Raw genomic sequence first — 21,579 nt, 5'->3', positions numbered from 1 at the left:
ATATACTACATGGTGCACTTTCAGATCAAAAGATGGATAGAATACAATGAAAGCATTTTACATTGAATGTGGCTGCTGCACACTGAAAATGTTTTAATAGCCTAGATTCAAAGAAATGTGCCAGTCCTAAATAATAGGGTCATATTTATACAAACATGCATTATAAGAGCCCATGGATATGTCCACAGCACTACTTTTATTAGTCCAACTACACATTCACACCACTCTTTTATATTTTTAACAAAAATACAGTTGTAACTCCCTGAATTAGTTCTGTTTTGGCATTCTTTCTCTTGCTAATTTGAGTAGTTTGGCTACTACCATATGTGTAAAGCACAGGTTCAGATATTTCAAGTTTATCTTCACATAATACTAATACTATAATATAATACTACATATGCCCTATGAACACTGAGAGGCAAATTCACAAAGAACAGTTTGGCTTTTGCGGCTACTTAACCTGTGTAAATAAGACATAAATAAACTGTACCATTTTCAAAGAAACCGCAAAAGGTGAAATGCAACCCTAACCAACACCGCCTTGCTGCTCATATACTCCATTAGTGCATACGCAATAAGATCTCTGCTAGCACGTGCACAAGAGATCTCAGCACTTAACAGGAAATCATGTTTGGTCTTCAAAGAGAGAGCCAAAAAATGAATTTGGATATACCAATTTCATTATCTTGAGAGTACTATTATACTACCAAGTACTACCATACTTATAATACTTATAAGTATTATATTGACAAATGTTGTTTTCTTGAGACCTCTCCCATTTTTAGTGTTTTCTAAATGATATAAAACAAATTAAAAGATCACTGAAATATTGTAAAATGGCAAAAGCCCTACATCTGTCTAAATATTTATGTGCCCTAATTCATGAATAACCACTGGTGTTTTCCGATGTTTTTTTTTTTCTATTGTTTATTTCTTGTTATTTACTCTTTGATTTACGCTTAATTGCTTGAGGCTGTCTAATAATTGGTTGTGTTCAATGTTCAATAAAGTTCATTAAAAAAAACATCCTGTCAACTGCGACTGATTGGCATGCTCCTGTGGAGATGAACCACTGCACATGTGTTTGCAGACCTCCAATGTGTCTGCAGCCAGGTGCCTCTCACACTAACTGCGCTGCCAAACAAATAGTTTCTCAGTACTTGGATATGTTTAAATTAGATGATATGTATACATTTAGTGCAAAATCTGCCCCTATCTTTAAGTAAATGAGCCTCACTAAATTAACTGCCCAATTCACAAAGATTAGCACTAAAAACCACATGCACTAACAGTGACATTATTTGCTTCTTCAAAGAGTTGGTGGTAACTTTGTTCTGCTGTCTGTTTCTTGGTGCAAAGGCAACATTTTTACTTTGCATTGTGGAAAATTCAGACACATACAAGGCAAACTGCACTCAGCTGCAAAATTTAATGGGTGTATTTGTGCTGTAATATCACTGGTGCAATATCTTTTTTGAACCGAACCTTGAGACAGGGTAGATAGCAGTTGTAGTTGATGTACAATTCATGGTGCTAACAGCCGCTGAGATCCATTTTTTTGAGAATTCACCCATAAGTCGCATTGTTCCTGTCCATACTGGCAATTTACCAAATCTCTTCCTAGTGCTGCTAAACTGTAAGAAGGACAAAATCCACAGCATTTGTTCTGAGTATTAATGCATAGCCACTTTAACTGGTTACTGTTGTCCTGCAAGTAACGCGGATTTACTGCAGGTGTTTTTATCCCAGCAACAAATTGTAAATGTGGCTACCATGATGTGCTAGCAAGAAAACTGGCGGTGCAAACACAAGAAATGTTTGCGGTAAAACGACAGGAACTTTGGAATACATCATTTAAAAGCCTACCAGGAAAAGAGATCATACCCGTTGGTGATTTATAATGTCATAAAAATATGGTATCAGTGATCATTTACAACTATATCTATACTCTTTTGGGTAGTTAGCTAATTAGCTGATTAAGCTTCAGAGTCCACATACAGCCACTTAACCCTTTGAAACCTGAAAAAATTGGCAATGAGCAGCTGAACAAGAAATGACCCAAAAATGAGCAAGAAATTAGTAAAAATTTTACAAGAAAATAATATTTATTATAATATATATATTTCTCCTATTTAAAAAAAATCTAATAATTCTCTCTCTCTTTTCTTATTTTTTTACCTTTTACAAATTTCTTACATTTTGTGGTATATTTCTTGCCAAATGGCAAAGAACACATTTCAGCTTGCTTGTGTAGGCATCTAACTGCAACAAAAGAAAAACAGAAATTTATTATTAGGATAAACTATTGTTAAATCAGGTTTCAAAGGGTTAATGAATGTATTTAACACCACCTTGCTGTGAGAAGCTACCAAAGTTAAGGTTTAGTGATATTTTTCAGGTAATATTTTGTCAATATAGGTAAAAGAAAGACTTAACCAACCTTATATATGACATTTTAGTGAGCAATAATCAAATAATTAACTACATTTCTGCAGCTGTATTGTTGGAAGAGAATGCTTCAAAATTACAGCTTAAACACATTTGCTCTACGATCTCCTCAAGTTATCTCCAACACTATCAGCACTTCAAAAAACAGCTTGCTTTAAAAGGCATGTAAAATGTCATTGTTTAAAGAGTGCATCAATAACTGCTGACAGAGTTAAATGTAAAGTACCACACAAGGGGGAGGGGTGTGTATAAAATTAATTAATTCTACTGGCACATTATTTATGACTTAATATGATATACTGGTGTGCTTTATAATAACACTGAATGTGCATATTTCTGGAGGAGACAGTGGAGTAATTATGCAGAATGCCTTTTACCATGAATGTACAATATTAATTACAGGCACGGTTGTTTATCAATTGCGAAACACTGTTTAAAAGCTGTTTGGAAGATTGCCACAATGACCCAGGCTTGTCTCCTATCTTTTACTTTCAACTGCTTATAATGAGAGGCATGCCTTTCCAGAGCACTGATACCCAGGTTAATAGAGGAGGAAGTGATGAAGGTGATCCCATTGTGTAAGAAAATGAATCAGAACTCAATCAAAGATTCAAACACATGATAAATCTGACAAAGGCAAAGGTATAAATGAGAAGAATATTATAATATGATTATTAAATTAATTCTTATACAGATAATGGGTACATGACCAGGGCTCAAAATATCACATGCAAATGCATGGTAGTGCATTTAAAATTTGAGCAATGCCTTGGCCTTACAGTGCAAGCAACTCGCAATCGCACCATCACTGATACGTGTAAACTGAAAAAATAATTTAGAAGCACAGTGTGCAAGTATCAGAAATGCTGTGACAAAAACACCTTCTTTTTTTAAAAAAAGAAAAAAGAAAGAGGGCTTTTAATTTGAAATGGCGGAAACAGGAAGTGACATCACTAACTTCAGCGATAGTAACTTTATAACACAGTCAGGGACAAACAACTTTGTTTGCAAAAACTCAGTAACAAAAATCAGTAATGATACAATAGCTGGTGTGGTGGATAAAAATGAAGCCAAAGAGAAGGGGAGAAAGAGGAATCCATTAAAGGATATTTACAAGCAGGGTCCAAAATTAACAAGCGCTAAATTTGGGAAACGTGAGTTTTCGTTTGGCGAGTAAATCTCGGAAGGCCATCCGCCACACTGGTGGGTAAATGTTTGTACCAAAATAGTCATGTTATTAAACTATGCTGAAGGTCTTTTTGCGATTTGGTGTTATTTTTGCACAGTTCTGCTGCTGTCTGTCACTCCCTCACACAAACTTGCATAGGTGTGGTGAAACTTCACCATCTTAGGCACAGATATAGAAACATAGATACAGCGTTCCCGGTATAATGTGCGTCTGTGTGGGTGCCATACTGGGGAGGTCCAGATCCGCTAGTAAACAAATACATAAGTATTGAGAGATGCAGATTTTACTACAAAATTGACTGTAGCTCGTTTAGTTCTGAATCAATTTTCATGAAATTTGTTTTGTTTTTAAACATGGGAAAGTGAACAAGATAGTGGTTACTTGTTTCAGTTACTGGAGGCAATCTAATCAGCTCTACAACAAAACAGTAATCCTTTGAATAGCCACTAGACTGGGACATGCAGGCTCCAACTTCATTTAACTTCATAATTTCTATACATTTCAGAGACGTTACGATTTTTTTTTTTTTTTAAATTTGCTCTGCTTTATTGGTACCTTTAGCAGGTATTTACGTTTCTATATCTATAGTCTCAGGGGCTACTACTTTTGCGGCACTGTTTATCGTACAGGACTCACTCATAGAGTGAAAGAAAACACTGTATTTCAAAACCAATATAACATACATGGAGAAGCATCACACGTGCACATCGTATAAATAAATATGCAATTAATGGTTTAAAAAATTCTGCGTTGAGACATTTTGAACTCAGCTCCTAATTTTCTTTATGTGCCCCTATTTTTTTTCATGTAGGAGCACACGTACTCCTTGGGAAAAAAGTGAGTGTAGATCCTTATGTACATGTATTTCTTAGGTCTACATTCACCAGTGCTGGTAACTGACCAAGGCCTGCCACCTCTCACACACTGATTGTGAGACTCATGCAATAAAGGGTTTTCACACACTCTCACATGGTGATAAATGCATCTAAAACCAATGATGTCATGGAGCAAAAAGAGGACACTGACGGCACACAGCCACACTAGACAAGGCAACACCAGTACAGCAGTGAAATACTGTGTTACAGTTAGCTGATGCTAAAGTACGAGTACTTGAAGCAGCCAAAAAGACAAAGTAAGACTCACATTACAGCAATAATTCTCACATTTTATAAACCAAATAAAAACATTTAAATATTACACATAATATTTTAAATAAGTCTTGTTGAATGAGTTCCATGATAGATTTTGCTGAAAAGCCCAAAACAGCACACATTTTCTCAGAATGTTTCTATGACATTAAGTAGTTTCAGTGCACATTACCTGACAGGGAAAGGAAGCTTGAATGAAATTGTAATACACTGAATATGTCCTCACTTTTAAACTCTCATAAAATAAATAAAAGGTTATCCTTCAGATGTTTGCTGCATTTTAACGATGGCCCCAAGTATGACCTTTTAAAATTATATTTTTATGTTACTGTACAGTAAGGGGGGAAATCAAAAGGAAAGTTTTTACTGTAAATGTTTATTTACATTACAACATTCTGTTTCCTCATATTAATGTCCTTAATAGTTTTGCTGAAATTTTCAATATAATTCTGTTCAGAATGACCCCAACTACGACCCCAACTATGTTAAAAGTTCTAGTTCTAAAAAGTTTGCAATCTGCCTGTGGCCATGAAGTGCAGTGAAACGGGACAATTACACTGAATGGTTACCTTGCAACAGCCTGTTTCTCATGATGAGTAAATGTCAACCGTTTCATCAGCTGGCTGATGAATTAGGCCGATTAAACGTTATTTTGAAATTGTCATTTGAAATAGTCGTATGATGGTGAGCAAGTGCAAACAGAATCTCCCAGATGAATTTCAAAGTGCATAGTGGCAGTCATGGCTGCACAGCATGTGTAGAGCCTGATATACAGCAGCATCACTTGCTAAATAACTAACTTATTTATGTGAGCTGTGGCACTTTACAGCCTGTCGCACACACTGTAAACACCACAGACAGACAAGAGGAAGCCAACCCAAGATATTTTACAATAAAAGTCAGGAAATGAGGATGACCATACACTTTGCTTTAATTTGAAATTGAGAAAGGAACTGTTGAGTTTGTAGCATGACGGAGTAAAAATAATTTTACAGAGCAAACAGAAGCAGATCAGACAATGAAAAAGCCCTAAATAAAATGTATTTTTTTAGTTATGTGTTTAAAAGTAGCTAGCAAATTGCACATTATAATTTATTTTCTAATATGTCTCCTCTTGTTCAAAGCCTTTTTGCTCCTATTTCTCTGAATACTGACCTTGCAATTTTTTATTTAGATAGCTGAACAAAAATCAAGTCCTTTTGTTTGTCATTACATTGCTGTTTTCTATCAGATGAAAAAAACAACTCCAACAGCATGATATTGGCATTGCTTACTTGCCATTGGCTGCCTTACTCTACATTAAAGTATCGGCCATTTAAAAACCCATATCAGACGAGGCCCTAATATCGGCTTCATATTTGGCCAGCCACCACCATGCTTTCTAAAAATCGTCATCGTCATTGGCCATTGAAAAACCATATCTGTTGACCCCTTGTGATAATCACACAAAACAGAATGAAAACCAAACTTGTCTGGCTTAAAGTTAAACATTTGCATTTGTCTGTACCATCGGTGGTTCTAACCAGTCAGCACCCTGTGATGGCGGCACCTATCAGCGTAGATGTAGCATCAGCTATATCCCAACTAGAGAGTATTCATCATCGAAAGAAGAGCAAAGAAGAGCACTGAGAGCTTTTCTCATTCGAAAACATGTTTCTGCTCATCTCCCATCTTAAATGACGGCTTCTCAGATGGTTTCATCAAATCAACTGGTGCTTCAGCTCAACCAAATGATGCATTAAAAAGAAAAAAAAAACTTTTGGTGCGTGTAAAACAAACACAAAAAACATGTAGCCTAATTTGAGGTTAGATGCTACAGTACATGCACACTGAAGTATTTTGAGGCCTGTAATGAGCTGGCTGCTCGTTAACGATGGCAGGCAGCAGGTTTACACATGAAAGACTGTAAACCCTGAACTTCTATCACTTGTGTTTTCATTTAGTTCATCTGCTGCACTTACCTCTTCAAAACAGCCAGGTCAGGAAGCCATTTGGACCATGTGCCACTGATGTGCCATCGCTGGCATTACTTGCCTAATCCTCTACACTATGTTGGATCAGAATCTGCACTCTGATAGTGTAAAGCACCAAGGAGGATTTGATCCCAAGGCCTTCCGTCTCAGAGTGGCATGGAATAATCATCTGACATAAGTGACCAAGTGCTGTGAGCTGATGAGTGACGCTGGGAGAATTGTTTGTCTTCATATGTGCAGCACCATCTGAGGCCTGATATTTTTACAGCAGACGTAGGAGTCGAATCAGGTGTGAGTTCAGAGGATGTAGACTGTGGTTAGAGAGATGGGTGGGAGAGATCTCTTGGATAAAGAATTAAAAATAACATCAAAACTCTATTGTCCTTGATGGTGCTTCATTACATCACAATGTTAGACAAAACTGATTTCTTAAGAATAATAATTTCAAAAGTAATTTCAATGTCATTCCACTTTCAGCAATTTGGGACTTATAAACACTTTCTTAAAATGTGATTTTTTAATCAAAAGTATAGATGGAGCAGATATCTAAATCGAATAATCATACACTCGAGATGATATAGTCACAGGGAGTAAACCAAAAAAAACTGTTGTAATGAAAAAATAAAGGCACACGTGACAATGTTCTTGTTTAAAATACAACCCATTGTCCTCTCTTACATATTTGTCCAATAAAGCAGAAATGGAATTCAATTGTAAAACCTTGCCAATTTGCCTATTTTCTACCAGCTATGCTGTCTCATACTGTTGCTTAAACTTTAGATTGTACTTAGTCATTTTTTGTACACCTGCTGCCCTCACGGATAGGAAGAAGAGTTTAAAAAGCAGATCAAGACAGAGAGCCACCCATCTCTCTCTAAAACTCTGATCAAACTGTTAAACTAGGCAGTGCCGATCAAATATAAACCAAGGTTTTGTTACCGTTTTGCCTATTTCTTGCAAAAAAAATGTTTTCAAAAACATATTTTAGTGCACTATTTGGCTTTGTGCACTATGAGAATTTTTGAAAAGAAAGTCTAAAAAGTTTAAGCCTTATCATACCAGACTGGCTAAAATGGAAATCGAGCCAACTCTAAAGTAAAGCTTTAAAAGTGGTCATTTTAAAGCACATGACTGCCTTTACTCTGAAAAGGTTGCTCATACTGCCACAGCCACTGAGAATCAACAGCCTTGACTCTGCTTTATCAGCTAATTCAGTCAGAATGAGTAACTCTTATCAGCTCTCACTGAATACTTCATGTGAAGATCAATCCACAAGCTGACTCCAGAATCAAAAGATAGAGAGTAGAAGTATGACTAGCTGGTAATGAGTTTGAAACTTCTACAGACAGAGGTATTTATGTAATTGCGTTGGCTAAATAGATAAATTGATTTGACAATAAGGATTGCACTGAACAGTGGAGTAGATCACAAGGAGTATAATTCAGCCAATGAAAATTGTTGAATAATGTATTTTGTGTCTCTGCAGGGTGCTTTAAAGTCAGAGAATAACACTGATGATGTCAAAGGGCAAGATCCAGTGTCACTGGAGCATACTTTTTTTAACCTGTCTTTCACAAGTCCCCAACCCTCATGGAAGTGAAATAGTAAATCACTGGGGTACACCTTTAAAGGCCATACTACTGATGCAGTAAGAAATCTGGTTTCTTTGAGGGAAATCAAATGCCCAGGTTTGCTTGTTTTCTTAAAAGTGGGACTACTGAGTGAATAAAAAAGAAAGTTAGAGAATAATTTGGGGCCACTATACATTGTATAACAATAATGGATGTCACTGGGTGGGGGTTCTTCATTTATAACTCCTTTGCAGCTGAATGTCACTCTTAAGGTAGATAATTGATCTGTTGATTCGTTCACGGCTGATAAGATCGATAGATGAAAGGAGGTATTAGCAGATTTTTGGAAGTAAAAGAGAGTTTTAGGCCCAGCAGAATGTATGGTTTAGTTTCACTTTTAATGCGCCTGGTAGTTGCAGTTGTGTGAGCAGGTGAGGCGTGTGTTTGTATTTGCAGAGCTCTGATTGCGACTATTTAGTCACATTCTGTGACCACAGAGCACCAGAGTGACTTGCAAATATTAGTAATGTATGAACAGGAGAGCTGTTAGTTTGTTGCCTGCTCACAGTGAATCAATCAGAGTCACAGTTAAAGGTGCCACCATATCTTAACTGTCTGCTAAAGCTAACATCCAACTGTTGACTGGAAGCTTCAAGTCCACAGCAAAAAATTCAACACTTCCTGCCTGAGATGAGCAAGGTCCTTCAAAATAAAAACGTCATGGGTCATGCGCTGATTCATGTAATGATAACTATACTTTTTAAAAGGTCATTACAAAAGCGCTTTATTTAATTTCCTTAAAACCATATTTTATTAAATCTCAATATAACTTTAGTGTATTCAACTTTATTATATGACAGTAGCTACTTAATTTAACTTTATTGTAGCTGCAGTTCATTGAATAATATTGTATTTTAATAGTTAGCATTAGTTTAAAGGACATTTTTAACATAGTACGAGGTAGTAAATCTATAATTGTACCTTAATTAAAGGAAAATATATACAAATTACTTTTACTTGAGTTGCAGACATTTCTATTCAGCCAAGCAGGATTTTCCCTGGCAGTTTTCTGCAGCCGATCAGTGGTTCTCAAAGGGTTTCTTTATTACATGTCACTACTGCATGTACGTGTTGTGTTGCTGTTAGAGATGCAATACTATGAGAACATTACATGCACTGCTCTGAGAGGGCAGGACAGCAGCCAGGCTTATGTGCCATGTGTGCCATGTGTCTTCACTGCCCTCTTCAGGATGAAGAGCACCTAGTGATTTGATATGTCCTTGTGCCCCCCCATCACCATTTTTTACAACCAACCCTCGCAGCACTCGAAGCCTCTGCTCCACGTTTTACACATGGACACAGAACAAGCTATATATGTAGATCTAATCTAATTAAAGAGAGCTCATTAAGGTGTCAGGACATAAAATATTCACCTTATATTAAGTCATTGCACAAGGTAGCATAGAAATGATTCGTTTACTCTTACATCCTGTGACAGGTTTAAAAGTGATGATTTTTATCACATGTCTAAGTGGACCAGGTTAGTTTTAGGGTTGTTGCTGTATTGTCTGTCACCTGCTGCACTTCTCAGACAGCACAGAGTAAGATTATCTGAAGCTAAGATCGTTGACCTGAGAGGCCAAGAGCTTAACCACCAGAGCAATTAACTCACGCGCAAATCCAAAACAGCCAGTTGTCTGAGGGTATCTATGCAAACCTGCTTATCCTGAGGGCACAGTTTGTCTACATATTTGTCAGAATCCTACTAATTTTGTCCTGAAACTAGCAAATTGGGAAAAGGAGACAGAAAATGATTTAAATACACACTAGTTGATTTACCCTAAGGGTCTTTGCCGTTATGTTCTATAATAGCCTGGTGATGTGTAGACTGATCTACAGCCATCTCAAATTCTAACTGCAAGCATGGGGTTGCTACAGGGCCACCATCGTTGTATTGGATGAGACTGGAGCCTTCAACTAAGTTTTTAAGATGCCAAATTTTGTAGAGTAAAATTAAGTGAAATTTAAATAAACTATCAAACAACTGAAAGTTTAAAGTTTTGATAAAATCATAGTGATGGTCATCTTAATGTCCACTATATTGTGGTGTTGTCTTTTCTGACATTTTCAAACTTTACGTAGTTGTTAGTGCACTTCTACAAGTGTGCTTTTTTACCCCCAATTGTTGTTCATTTGAATAAAAAAGCAAGAAGAAAATAAAACAAGGCCACTGCACCATTGTGCCCAGCTGCCTAATAAAAAGTCCAAAATACTTAACACACTGATCAAGAGCCCCTGTTAGAGGCCTGTTGGCAAATTTGATGACACTGCTTATGATAAAGTTTTCCTGCTATGAAGGAATAACTGTGTGAGTAAAAACAGTGTTGATTACTTACAGTAAATTCATGACAGCTGGAGGTTGTCATCAACACTAATCTAATAATTGTTTTACGTGTGACTCTACATGAATACAACGTACAAGACACTGTTTAACCCCAATTCCAAACAAATGTAGGAGCACTGAACAGAATGCAATGATTTGCAAATCCTTCTGACCTACATTGAATTGAATAATATACAAAGACAATATATTTAATGTTCAGAACTGATGAACTTTGTTATAAACACTCATTCTGATTTTGATACCTGAAAAATGTCCCAAAACACAAAGCTTTATAAGATGATTTAAACGAACTAAACAATATACCATAATATGAAATAATGATTTTTTTAAAAAATCATCATATGATATATTTTGTCATATCACACAGCCCTATTTAGCTCTGTTTATGGAGTCAACACTGTTAGCTGCTTGCCACCCCCATGATGAGAACCATGTCAAGACAACCTCTGTGACCATTATTGTGCTCTGAATGTCATAAAGAGCTCCTTTAAGAATCACACTGCTATAACTATTATAGTTTAATAGCAGGATTGACTTTGTATAAAACATTCATAAAACCCTGATACACACTTCCATGCATGCCAAATGTAGAGGTTTAATCCCTGAAGTGATGTCAGAGCTCTGGTTACCAGTCGCTGTCTCACAACGAAATGCGTCAATACTATATGTCACCTGCATTTAAAAATGGATACTCATTAATGTACAAGTATAGATCTATATAAGAAATTGCCACACGTGCAATTTGCTTTACGTCATTGATCCACATTTTGCACCTACGTAAAAGTAACCCTTTCATCAATTCAGTTATTACAGCCAGACCTTTGACAACAGTGCATGACCCATCAGCTTCAGAATACAGAGAGATGATTATGTGGCATGCACCTAAATGAATTAATCAGACAGAACAATGTTTTTGAGCTTTGTTCTGTTTACATAAAACACTAAGTAATGTTGTATTTGTGATGTTTTTTTAAGATCAGTATTACTAAATGTATCCTTGAACCACCTCCCCACAGCATTTTTTTCTCCCACTGTATGCATGTGCGTGCTCTCACACTCTGTTGAGCCCTCTCGCTCTCTCACTGCCTCTCCTCCTCCTGTCTCAACCTCTTGTCTCCTTTCCCCCTTCTCTTCTGTCTCTAGACTCTGTGTGGGGCAACTGAGGTAAATGTGCCAAACTGCCCTATTTAGGTCACACTAACAACACAGCTCAATTCACTTGCAACTAAACCCAGCGAACTTTGACTGCATCACGGCAATAGGGCAAATCAGGACACGGCATCCTCTACGTGAATTCATCACCAGATGTAGTGAGCTAGCTGCACGACAAACATGTTTGTGCTAACTGCAAGACAAAATGATTTATTATGCCACTATCTTTCTCCATGATTCCAAAATGCATTCATAAAGTCAGGTGACATGTTGCCTCTGAGCACTCTTACAAAGGTGCAATATGAGGGCAGCTGGGTCAACAGAGGTAAAAGTGACCTGTCTCTTTAAGAAGTGGCAGCAGGAATTACTGATATTGTGCGCAAGGACAGACAGAGCAGCTGCTGTCACTTTAAATGGCATCATAGATTGCTTCAGAAGCACCAACACTGGCTTTAGGAGGTTCTTCAGTGTAAGAGCTGGACAGAGTAGCCCAAGCCTCACTGCTTCCCTGCATTATCTGCCCAAATGGGTGTCATCTATTGTCAGTGGTAGGATGCTATTTTACAGTATAAATCTGTGAAAATATGTCTCAGTTTCTTGCAGTACATTGTAAACACTCATTTTTAAAATGTGAAAAAAATGTCCTCATGATCTGAATATCTAAAAGACATTCATGGCAGTTGATTGACCCTTTGATATAAGTCATATCGTGTGCATATAGTGTGTATATTTTAAGCATGGGTGAACACAACTGCAGTAGAGTCGTACCACATCAGCCACAAACATGATCCTCTCTGTTATTTTCTCTTCCACTTTGCCAGTTTTGCCTTTACTAAAACGAGCGCCTCTTAAAAATATTCATCCCAGTGGTTCAACTGTCATATCTCACACTCATCATTACAGTATTTGACGGGAGTTGTGCCGTGTTCTCCTGCCACTCATTCTTTATCTGTCAAAATATACTTGCTTCCACATTAAGAGGGCAGCAGTGACAGCAGTGTGTGTGTGTGTGTGTGTGTGTGTGTGTGTGTATGTGTGTGACTTCAACCGCCAACGCAAAACAAGCTGCACTAATCCGGCATGATCTGTGACTCCCCCTCATCATCTCATTGGGTGTGAGGTCCTGGGTGTGGTTATTAAGGACACTGATCTTAAGTGGGCCTTCTGCTTGTTCACTGATTATTACTCACTGGGCAGCTGTGCACGGGATCACTGAGCTGATAGATCTTGTTCAAGTGATGCAAGTTTAAATATATTGCATGGGCAGAGCTGCATGCAAATACAAAATAAATATACACAAAAAATGATGTTTAATATGCGTCTACCCCTTGCCAATTCATCAATGTATAGACAGCAGCTACCAAAATCGCTGCTTTCCTATGTAACAACTACCTGGTTGATTTCCACAATAGCCTTCTTACCTAAACTTAGTGTGCACAATAATTTGCAGATGAGGCCTGTAATGATAATTATGTTATCAACTTATTGAGGTCAGCAATAGTTAATAAGATCACGTCCATATGTCGTACAATATTGCCCTTAAGTTTACGTGTGTGTTTGTTTGCATAAGAATGTCACAAAAACTTTAGTCAACATGATGCCAGAACAAACAGAATGGTTTTCCATTCCACCATAAGACATTGGCAGGGCCTACGCTGAATAAACAGCAAAAACTCATGCTGAGACACATTTTTTCTGTCATTTCTAGTTACTTAATCTTCATTTATTCAGGATTTTTTTTTCACAGAACCATTCCAATGTCTGAATATTCTTAATAATGAAGAGCTCATTGCTAGTATTGGGTGTCTAAGTTTGGTGGGTTGCGCATTTTGCTGTTGTTGCTTTTTGTTTGTTTGTTTCCCTTTTTTTTCTCATCTTATTTTTATTTTCTTATAATTTAAAAAATCCTTGGGAAGAGAGATGTCTGTACTAGTTATGTAAATGCGCAAATTATATTCATGCTGCATTTCTGCATCTTTATATTTATCAATAATTTCTGTTAAGTTTGTCTATATTAGCTAACAATCTGTGCAAGGTGATCCCTCTCAATAAAATGCTTTAAACCAGAAAAGCTCATTGCTCTTTAAAAGGGTGCACTTGCATTATTATTAGGGGCTGGGTAAAAAAACTGATACAGAATAGTATCTCAACATTTTTATGTGTCAATACCACATTGAAACATGGACACCAAGTATCATTTTTAATTATAAAAATAATAAATAATACAAATCCAAATTGATCTTTTGGTAGACTAATAGAATAATAAAATCAATAGCTTTTTCAGTCCACTAGATACAATTTGCTGCAATAAAAATAAAGTTAGAAGAACAGATTGAAAACTTTATCTTTTAAGATAAAACAATTTTTGCGGGGGATATGATTTCCAGTGGAAAAAATATAATAAATCAGAATATATTGCAATTTATGTTTTCACAATACTCAGCATAACGCAAAACGTTTGAAATCATCATATCGATCGATCAATCATATTGTGACTTAAGTATTGTGATAATATTGTATTGTGTGGCCTCTGGTGGTTCCCATCACGTGTTATTATGTTATCATATTATCATTATATCAGTGGCATAAAATGGGCTTAAAATAACAGCATTTATCAGAATTAATTCTGGAACCACCTTTGTCCAACTTGAAGTAGTTATCGTGTCAGGCTTAGATGTGTGGAAGCCCAAAAATTGGACAACAAGAACATTTTGTCTTCTAAAAAAAAATAAAATGTTTTAAATTTCGACTCTGTTTTTCATAAACAAAACAGAGCATTTAATATGACAACAAAGTGACAGTGTGTGCAGTACTGTATAGTAAGTATATTTCACATTTAGGCTGAAGTGCAGAATTAAGTGTCAGTGTGTGTGTGGAGAGAGTGCAGTAACAAGTTTCTGAGTTGATGCTGGAGGGAAGCAGACATGTTAGCTCTGTGAATAAGCAGGAGCTGAGTGTCAGGACCTGTTAGAGGTTTAGAAGTACTATCCACAGTTTACACCCATGTCCAGGGGTGCCTGAAGTCCCACCCCCAACCTACCCTTCTGAAAACCTTTGCCCTCTCCAGTTTAGCTGTCTCTGGGGTTAATTCCATGTCCTGGAGCTGAAACAACAGGATCACAGCCACAGCACTAATACTCAATAGACACTGACCTACTTTGTTGGATTATACGGGGAAAAAAACGGATCCGCTGCCCTAATGCCAGCAATGAAAACGATCTAATGGTCCTAACTGCTCTGTTTAATCTGAAAGCATGCTCATGTTATTAATTTCTCATTATGGGAATGCAGTGCTGCTGATGGGATTAAATGCCCTGCTCTGGCTCTCTTTCATTCAGTGACCTCCCCACAGAAACTCAAAGGCTAAAAACCATCTGGTTGGACGCTTCCTCATGTGCCTTGTTTATTTGTTTTTGTCTCTTATGTGTTTGTTTGTGTGTGTGACAGGCAGTGGGTTACTCATCCATGTTAAGACTTCACAACAATTTCGATCCAAGACAGTGGAGGGCTGAATCTTTGTGATTAAGCTTTGAAAGTAAAAATAAAAATGTACAACTGCGCAGCAAATCTCTCTGCTTTCTCAGTAAATTCTAAAATAATTTGGCACATTTAAATATTTGTGTTTTTTTTCCATCTGGCAGATACCTAAAACATCAACATAAAACATTACATTGTAAGAGGCTTGTAGAAATGGCTTTACAAGTTGTTTTTTCAGTGCAAATTAATGCTCAAATGGACGTAGAGTGCCCTTGGCTGCTTGTACATCCAATTTGAACAATCAAAATCTATTTTTCTGGTCCATTACATCACCACCAGGGGGCACTTGATTCCTCAAGCATGCAGTGTTGTGTTTGACAAATTGCCATAGAGGTAACATGTGTATTCAGCAAGGGAATTAGGGAATAGGCCTGGGTTTACAACCAGCCTCCCACCCACCCCTGATTTTCTATGTGTATAATCTGCTATATCATGACAGCAAGCAGCTGCAGAGGAAGAAATGCTTTAATAATATCACCCCTGTGCCATTACTAACAAGTTATTGGTCAGGAAGATAAAGTTATATCATAATAAACTGGTGGAAGTATTGTGGGTAGAAATAAACATAAATGCTTCCCTGAGGATACAAAAAAAACACACTTTCCTGTTTTTGTTTTATCTACAGGTACATTGTTGACAGTAAATTTGGTAAAATTACCACAAATTCCTTCCTAGGATGTAAGATGTGAAGTGATTTTAGCCTACAAATAAAATAAAATATAATAATATTGTTATGTAAAAGGACCGCACATAAACTTTTTAAGTACTGAAGAGTTCATATTGAGCGTATTGATTTACCTTCAACTTTATCAACTACAAAAAAAAAATCTTTGATCAGCATATGCAAAGAAGCTTGTAGTCTTTGAATTTCCACCAATCTATCACAGCAAATTGGGATATGAAAGGCAGCAATTCAAATGGCTGAATAAGCATAAAATATATCTAAACCTGAGGCTTTCAGTATACCTAATAACACAAATATGACATGTAATACATCATATCACCCATTACCAGTTAGCCATATAAAACAAGATGAGAATATGCAGGCTGTTGACAGATCAGAATAGCTATTTGCATTACCCTGTGGTATTTTCCATTCTGTCCCACAGGCTGTATAGGTCTAACGGCACATGTAAGACGTTCTGAAACACAAAGATTGTTTTAAGGGCAAGCCCTCTTCACTGCTCTGTATCTTAAGCACTGCAAAATGTTTATCATAATAACAGTTATCCATGTAGAAAACCTGTTTAGATTTTTAACATTTATTAAATGTGATGGATTTCTCTCCTAAGTGCAAAATATACAAATTTGTCAATTTGTTGTAACAAATACCAAATGTGATATTTTTAAAAGCACAGCTATAACGACTATATTTAAAGCTTGTACCTTTATGTTCAAAGAGTAAACCCTGGGGGGCGAGAGCTATGAATTATTTGCAAGGGAAAAGGCATGATGCATCTTTTAACATGTGCAGTCATTTCAGAGTGCAAAACCTACAAATGTCATGTCCTCTCAAGATCAAAAGTAATTGGTCAGGCTGCACAACAAGACACAGGGGTAACGAGGCAGTTTGCCACTGTAACAGACTCAAATAACATACTGTGTAGCATGTCGGTGAGCTAATAGACCCCATCGCACAAGGAGAGACCACAGTTTCACTCTGTCTTATCAAATTAAGCTTAAGAGGTACGCTACTTCCTTAACCCATAAGCAACATTACTCCCCTGTACTCACCTGCTTTTTCAAACTGGCATACATTACCAGGCATATACATTAAATTAAACAGAATTATTCTATTTACAATATTTTTCATCCCATCAAACCACAATAAAAACACAACTGCTTTATATTAAAAGGTGTAAATTACCAATGTGACATGGGATAATTCACCACCCTTCATGTAAAGAGGACAAGTTATTGCAATCTAGGTAAGCTGACAAGTGACACTGAGGTGTAAAGGTTATTAAGAGGGCAAAGAGGGGGATGGTACGCATTAGGGCTGGCTGACGGAGCAGTGACCAGATCCTGTGGTGCTGCAAGGAAGAGGGTGACGACAAGGGAAGCAGGTGATGTGCTCCAAGTTGCCCTCCACCACTTTACAGCCTGCAGTGTGCTCCTTCATACCCAGAAGATATCAGATGTCAGATCTGATGAATATGGCTCAGATAACATTGCAAATGTAATTCTAGTCTAGCATTAACTCTGAATTGACTTTAACATTAGAGTTTCAAGCAGAAATGAAAAATATAATCAAAACACACACATGGCATATTGTAGAATAGCTTGAAATGTACAACCTAAACATAATAAAATAATTGTACATTTTATATAATCTTTTAAATAAATACAGTTATTACAATAAAGCATTACTTAACCGTCAAGCATAGATACTGGATAAGGTTTTTTTTTATCTTTTTTGTTTCTGGATTGGGCACTAAGTGGCTGGATTATGCAATCAGGTCCAAGTTTCTTCTTAGTTTCACCACACTGGGAGTAAAACTTTGATATTTTTGCTCAGTGTGAGGACAGGAATACATTTGCCAAAGTGGAGCAAGCTGTCCATTTGTTCATTTTTATAACACAATGGCAAGAAACGTATTTGGTACAGGATGAAAGACTCCAAGAGTGACTTACATCATAAACGATTGCATTTGAAGCCTATTTTTTAAAACCACAACAAAAAATATGTTGGAAATTTAATTGACATCTTTGTGTCAAACAAAAAGTCATTAAATGTATCTGATGCGACAGGACTACAAGTTGCAAATGTTGAAACTGCTGTTTGAAGGTGAAGTTGATGGCACTTCATACGTAAGAATATGACTGTCACCCTCCCATCAGTTGGTAAGTGGGTCACAGGACTGTACATGACCCAGACACGGGTCTCGGCCCTCAGGGTCATGGGCCAGTCAGGCATGAGGTGCCAACTGAGCGCCTCTGATTTGACTCCCAGTTAGGTGGCCTGAGCTGAGCCCCTGAGTGGAGCCCCTGGCTCGCTCTACTGACACAAGGCACAATCTGTGAGGAACCCCAGGGTCCACACAGTCACAGTCACATGTCTCAAGCAGGACACTCCATTCCTCCTCTTCTCTCTCTGGCTGTCTTACTGTAACTTACATGTTTGATTTATCGACATGTATTAATACTCAGACACTTTAACTAAAAGTAACCAAGTCAAAAATTGTTTCATTTATATTTCTGCAAGGTTTTGCTCACTTTCTTAAAGATAATGCGGGGAGATATGGAAAAAAGTCCTGATGCAATAACCTAATCTCAGATATTTGATTAGATTTTTGTAACGATAAGTGTGCAAGATAATCAGATAGATTATAAAATGGAAGCAATTGCACTCCAAACTTTCAAGCACTGTATGTCAACTCCACATAGGAGAATTTAGGCAGTGTCTTTCTTGTGTATATCTTCAAATCTTGCGTATATTGGTTGAGAGGGAAATATTGTTTTGCAGGTCTCTGAGAGCGCCCAACCTGGTGAGACTATTCTCAGTCCATATATGAAGCACGATGCCAGGCAGCGAGGATAACATTCTTTTCAGTATTGAGCACTTTTATGTGGCCCCAAAAAATGTTATTTTAGCCAGGAAAAATCAAAAAAGCCATTCTGTCTTACCTGCCCAGGGCCTGCTGATTGAAATCACAGTATTACAAATAGGGCAGACATCAGTCTGCCAGTGTGGGGCCCCCTACAGTGACAGAAAAGCTTTTCTCAGAACTGGTTGATGGACATGATTTATAAAGCTGTTGCAAGAAAAAAGAACTGGGCACAAATGGACAAGAGGACATAAATTACTTCTGAATACAGTACAAAAGCCTTGAAAATATCAATACAGAATAAAATGTCTGATTTTTAGCAGTCTCTCTGTATGTTTCTGTGTACAAAAAGACAACCTGGCAGATTAATCTCCTTAATGAAGCTTCCAACAGCAAATAAAATTAAATTCAGTGGCTAGACGCATGCAGCAACCAACCAAATGCTACTTGGTCAGGTTTGAGTGCTGGATATTAGAAAGCAATACTAATTAATTCAACTGGCCTGTGTAACCCTGAGACAATTCCTACTCCAGACTCTAACATCTTTATTGATCTTGGGAATGCTTCAGTGGACTCCCCAAGCTTATCTCGCCATTAAAAGCATCTCTTGTGACGAACCACGATTTAATTAGATGACAATCACTGTTAACAATGCATGGCTAACATCACAAAATTTGCACATTAGTGCTGGCAGTGATAAATTTCACTACCCCAGCAGGGACAACTCTCATCCTTCACTTAACCTGCTCTTTACAAGGTAGTGTAGTTTATAACTTCATAATAGAGCATGACACATAGGAACTTTTAAAAAATAACATTGATGATAACATATTTTGGCGTATAACGACTCACAAGATGTTATTGTTGTGCTGTAAAACTGGAAAATAGTGACGTTGCTGTACCTATACCACAGTTTATACAACAGTAGGTCTCTCTCATTAGAATCAGCCATGTAGTCTGGCAATATGAGTCATGTTAAAAAACAACCACTGGAGGGCAGCATACAGTTTAAACACTATGAGCTTGAATATATATATATATACACAGTGATATTATATAATGAAGAGGAAGGGGGATTTCAGAAAAGGTTTGGGGCATTTTCCCAAAAAATCAAATAAATAAATAATGCCTTCAAGCCATTCAGATTATTGATATTGCCACTTGTGATATCATACTTCATTGAACCTTATGAACACAGCTTCAAAAATTGATATAATTTAGAAAACACAGAGGGGAAAAGCTGCTATTACACAGAAATTTATTACATGCTTTCAAGAGATAGATTTGTGTCCCTTTATGATCAAGAATAAAGAATACTTGACATGTAAAGCTAAAACTTAACAGAGAGGGTCATCAAGACAACAATGGGAAGACACAGTATTTTTGGAAAGGAGCATAGGTGGAGGCCAAGGGCTAATAGCAATGAGGGATTTGTCAGTCATCCCTGCATTTAATAATCCCTAGCTCTCCATTTTCTGCTGTTTGTTTATATTAACCTCTGGTTGAACCCTCTTTAGTGGCAGCCTCTTTTGCCAGAAAGTTCAGTGAACATTCAGCACGGAAGCGGAGAGCATGTCATCTCGAATCTATTAGCCCACAGGGGAGATTGCAGCATCCAGCAGTCTGTGCCTCTCTCTCTTTCTCTCTCTCTCTCTTTCTCTCTGATGCACACACACAATCACACACACTAGGTGAGCTTCTAACCCGCACATTTTCTATACTGATGGTGCATGTAACTGAGATTATTGCATACAATGATCTGGTTGTGACCTCGCCTTCTCACTCATGCCTAATAATCTCATCATACCATGCATTATATCACTCTACCACAGAGTTCCACCGAGCTACCAAACTACAGCTTAAGAAACAGAACAGAGCAGATGAAGTTTATACTTTACTTAATATTTCTTATTTTATATTCACTATAGATAGACAAGAAACAAACATGATGTGTTGAGGGTCTTGCTTGCACTGATACTGTGATCCTACTCGACGCCAACTTCTATTGCCATTATTATTGGTCATGCCTCCACTATTAATATACACATATGACTGTTATTGTCACTTACATAAACGGCAATATTTGCACGTAACATTACATGCTATCATAAATTGCATTTATTATTTTTATATCTATTTTTATATCTATAACAGTTGTTATATGTAATGTTATTGATACTATTATTGTTTCTGTGCATGTCTCTCAAACTCTCTTTCTCCCTTTCTTTCTCTCTCTTTCCTATCTATCATTTTGTCATCTACTGTAATTGAATTGTTATTTACTGTAATTGAATTGTTATCGATTGTACATCTGTCCATCCTGGAAGAGGGATCCCTCTTCAGTTGCTCTTCCTGAGTTTTTTACCATTTTTTTTCCATTATAGAATTTTTTGGGGGGAGTTTTTCGATGTGAGTCGATGTGAGGGTCTAAGGACAGAGGGATGTTGTTTGCTGTAATCCCTCCAAAGCAAATTGTGATTTGTGATGATGGGCTTTATCAATAAAATTGACTTGACATGTATGTGCATGTTCCAAACTGAAACTGAACTACTGGGAAAAAGGAAAACTAATGAAATAAAATACAAAGACAGTGTTTTAAATTTTAAACC

General features: G+C 37.1%; 1 long non-coding RNA gene across 2 annotated transcripts in view; it reads right to left on the bottom strand.

Annotated features, from left to right (window-relative positions):
• Window positions 1-21,579, bottom strand: part of LOC148189250 (uncharacterized) — an 86,948-nt gene that overhangs the window by 25,356 nt on the left and 40,013 nt on the right. The window contains exon 4 of one of the 2 annotated variants that reach the window (XR_015776903.1): window positions 19,049-19,122. The exons of the other annotated variant lie outside the window; for it this stretch is intronic. This is a non-coding gene — a long non-coding RNA (uncharacterized LOC148189250). Of the gene's footprint in view, window positions 1-19,048; window positions 19,123-21,579 lie in introns of those variants that run through there. 2 annotated transcript variants of the gene reach the window in all.

Source organism: Plectropomus leopardus, chromosome 7 (genome assembly GCF_026936395.1).
Source record: "Plectropomus leopardus strain MGB_pleo_1.0 chromosome 7, ASM2693639v1, whole genome shotgun sequence".
Lineage (NCBI taxonomy): Eukaryota > Metazoa > Chordata > Actinopteri > Perciformes > Serranidae > Plectropomus > Plectropomus leopardus.
Note: the sequence above shows the minus strand (reverse complement) of the source record. Positions and strands in the feature narration are given on the sequence as shown.